The sequence below is a fragment of the Montipora foliosa genome, chromosome 10, assembly GCF_036669935.1.
Source record: "Montipora foliosa isolate CH-2021 chromosome 10, ASM3666993v2, whole genome shotgun sequence".
In the NCBI taxonomy this organism is placed as follows: Eukaryota; Metazoa; Cnidaria; class Anthozoa; order Scleractinia; family Acroporidae; genus Montipora; species Montipora foliosa.
The window spans coordinates 8,861,618-8,865,556 of NC_090878.1; the positions used below are offsets into that span (position 1 = coordinate 8,861,618).

The 3,939-nt window shown below is 37.6% G+C and overlaps 1 long non-coding RNA gene across 1 annotated transcript in view; it reads right to left on the bottom strand.

Moving 5' to 3' along the window:
- Positions 1-3,302, bottom strand: part of LOC137974469 (uncharacterized) — a 5,270-nt gene extending 1,968 nt beyond the window's left edge. Inside the window, exons 1-2 of the long non-coding RNA XR_011117468.1 lie at positions 2,907-3,302; positions 1-2,027 (exon numbers count right to left, since the gene is read on the bottom strand). The exon at positions 1-2,027 is cut by the window's left edge and continues 1,968 nt beyond it. This is a non-coding gene — a long non-coding RNA (uncharacterized lncRNA). The remainder of the gene's footprint in view (positions 2,028-2,906) is intronic.
- Positions 3,303-3,939: the final 637 nt, after the last annotated feature.

Sequence of the window (3,939 nt, forward strand, 5' to 3'; positions counted from 1 at the left end):
TGAATAACAAGCAAACAACAAACAAACTTTGGCTAGATTCTCTCTATTCACTTCCAAAAAGCTGCTCTCACAGTCCCGCAGTCCCGCAGTTATTTACATACTCCTATATCATTCAATAGTCCTCGACTGTGGGAATGCGGGACTGCGGGAGCGCTAGTTTTATATTCCCATTCTGCTTCAAAAACGTGAGGGGGTATTCTGAAATTGCTCCTCAACTTTTAACACATGTGTCTATTTACTTACATTTACGAGTCTATGCGAATAAAATCACCATATTCTGCTTAAAAACAAACCATTAGTGACTCGATAACACTATACCTCTTTAGTGTTTGTACAATCAAGTGTGTCGGTTTCGGTCGCACTTTCAGATCATTATATATATTCAGGTCACGTCTCATAGAAAACAATAAGAACTCCGTATATATGCAAACAAGTGTGTCGGTTTTGGTTGGACTTCTAGGTCATTATATATTCAAGTCGCGTTTCATAGAAAACAATAGCGCCAATGCGTACGTTTTAACTACTCTGCAGTAATCTCTGAGAAAAAGAGACGAAAACTGGAATAATGTTTAAACCCGTTATAATGTAGGGTTGGGGTTAGTTCGTTCGTTAGACTTTAGGGTTAGTAGGGCTGAGGCTGGGAAGCTTCGTTGCTCTGCGGAGTTTTAAACATACAACAGAAACAAGATAAGTTATCACTAGACTGTTTAGTGATAACATCTCATTACATGTTTAGTTGTGCCACTTACTTGTTTTCCAAACCAGTCCAACATGAAGTCTACGAGACTTCAAAATTTTGAATCCTCAGGTAAAATTGCCACATGGTCTATTATAAAATCACTGAAATGATACACATTATTAACACTGCCTGCATAACCATCATACAGTTTAATTCCCCATTTTTAGTTGTTAATTTGAGATATCGACAACGCCCTTCCCTCAACCACATCCAAATTGGAGATGATGTTGTCTGTCCCGGTGAACTTGCTAGGAATCTCTGAGACTATCGTTACGCTTGTATAACCTTGCGTTTGGATTACTGTATTAATGCCCTATACTATGGTCTTCCTAAGTATCTGAATGGTAGGCTTTAACTTGCGCAAAATTCAGCAGCTCGCCTCGTACCTGCGTCGAGAAAGTATGATCATGATTCTTAGGCGTTTACACTGGCTCCCTGTGCGATATAGAATTATTTTTAAAATATTGTTACTGACTTGTAAGATTCTAAATGGTCAAGCGTCTAGCTACATCAAAGATCTGCTTAATAAGAACTCTGGCCGCATATTACGATCTTCAAACAAGCATTTGCTTGATGAGCTCGTGCCTAGTTCAAGCCTCAAAGTTGTAGAATAAGTTACCATTCGACATAAGGCTATCATCGCCAGTTGCTGTACTGACTTAAAACAAGCTTAAGACGTATATGTTTCCGAAGTCTTTCGATTTATATTTTAATTATTAGCCTGGATTGTATTGAATAATGTTGTTATGATATTGTAAAGCGCCAAAGACAAATAATGGAGTATGGCCTTATATAAATGTATTTGTTTTATTTTATATTTTATAAAAAGTAGCTGAGTGACCTGGCCTCTGAATGGAAGTGAGGCCGGTAATGATCTTACTTGATGCAAGTCTCTCCCTTCCTCATGTCAATGCTGACAAGTAGCAACACCACACAAATTACATGAGAAAAAATCTATATCAAAGAGGGTCACGTACATGACTTTCTTTAAGACATAGCGCCTACAAAAACCTTAAGTTTATAATTTACAAAAATTTAAAAAAAGAACTAGCTGCCCAGAATAACAACAATAATGCTCACTTTTTGCGTTGAGGAAGGAAACGCTTCCTAATTGAATGGTCGGGGGTTCTGTGCGTTCGTGGGCGGCCTGTGCATATTCCAAGCACGAGAAATCGAGAGAAGAGGTTGTGTGTCGGTTCTTTCTCTTTTGTGCTCCTCAAAGTGAAGTAAGCACCAATTTCTTTGTCATAATCTCTCCTTGAATTCACACTGTAAGCTTCTGTCAGTTCTAGGGTAAACAAAATGCCATATTTTAAAAGAAGTGAAAAGGAGATCACTTCCATCAATATTAATCATTATCATCAACTTAGGAAGACATAGGAGACTTTTCCCCGGGCTATTAAAGGTTTCTATTAACATACACTGCCAAGTAACTAAAAAGCTTTAGCAGATATATTCACAGATAAACTAACCATCCCTTGCATATAAATAAATATATTGTCCTGTGGGATCTCTCCAGCATCAATTTGCAGATGAGTCTACGAAGCTTGAATTTAGACAAACAGTATCTTGAAGAATGTCGGGAGGAGGAGCAGGTCTACCCATTTCAAAATATTTAGACAAAGAGGCTCCCTAAAGGGAATACCCAGCACTGGTTAGTCAGCCAGCATTTTAATGCTGGTTGACTTTAACCAGTGCTGAGTACCGGTACTTAAAAGTTGCTCTTTATTGCCAATTGAAATGGTACTGGCCAGTCAGCAATCACGTTGATTTGCAGACAGAAAGTTTTTTAACTAAGAAACTAAGCGTTCCTCACCATTAGGTTGACTAACAACAGAGTTATTTTCACAGAGTTATGACATTAGAGTTTGAGTTAAGTTTCCACAATCCTGAATTCAAGATTTTGGAAGGCCTAAATCCTGAATTCAAAAAAACAGAAATACAAAGAGTATCCTAAACATGCATAAAAGCTAACCTTAGGCCTAATTTGGCCTAAACAAAAGTTTCTAGGCCTAAGGTTAGCTTTCGTGAACGTTGGCTTCCAAAATCTTGAATTCAGGATTTTGGAAACTTAACTCTAACTCTACGACATAACTCTATGAAAATAACTCTAAGAACAGCTGGCCCCCCTCACCACTGTAGCAAAATGGTAATTTAACGAACAAACCTTTAAACACCTTTTCAGCTTCTTGAGTCTTCAATATTTACGTCTGGATGATACTTCAGCGACAATTCATAATAAGCAGACTTTATTTCAGCTTGTGTGGCAGAATACGGAATATCCAAGACATCATACAAAGACCCTCTTTTTGAAACAATTCGACTGTGAACCGATCTCGAAAAAATTGCGTTGCATGGATGAAAACAAGTTTCCATGAAACGGGTACAGGCCACTATCTTAAATTTGTTGAAAATAATCATCCTTAATTTGGTTGACTAACTACGATTCAATTTTTCAGTAAAACACCATTATAATAGTGAATAATTACAAACGTTGTGGAGTTAACCTTAACGACTGCTGCGTAAAAAACGGCACAAGCATTCAGAGGGAATCACATGTTCAGCAAACAAGTAAAGGATCCACCATTTTGGAAAAATACACCTTTATTACATGAAGTGCTGTCAACATTATTGGTACCGAGTCCACTGCTCGGACAGCTTAGTTTTGAACAAAAAATGCAATCTTTTTTCCTGTGATATCACCACCGATTACCATTGTGGAAAGTTTTTATTAGTTCAATTGACCTTATGCTTCATTTAACACTTTATTACATTAAATTAATGACCGAAATTACTTCTTTGTTTCGTTGCTAAATCTTTTGACAATCTACGAGGGATTTTCCCGCCAGACGGCTCCTGGCTCATTCCCGCCAAAAAGTGGTAGCCGCGACGCAGGTTGTGATGTTTTCTAAAAGAAGCGAGTGACAAGCGACTTTTCTTCTTGCTGGAGGTAAAGAGATTCAAAATATCGAAAGATCTTTAATCACATTGTGGAGAGGTTGCAAGAGTTATCGTTAGGAACGAAAGGTAAAATGTAACATAACTATCACGAGCAAACACACTTCTGAAATATCACATTTCACTTCTTCTAAACCACGAGTTTAGAAGTACATCTTTAATATCTCATAATCTGAATAATTAATTCTGTGTTAGTATTGAAGAGTCCAACTGGGAGGCAAAATTGTGGCAAAGTTACTCCA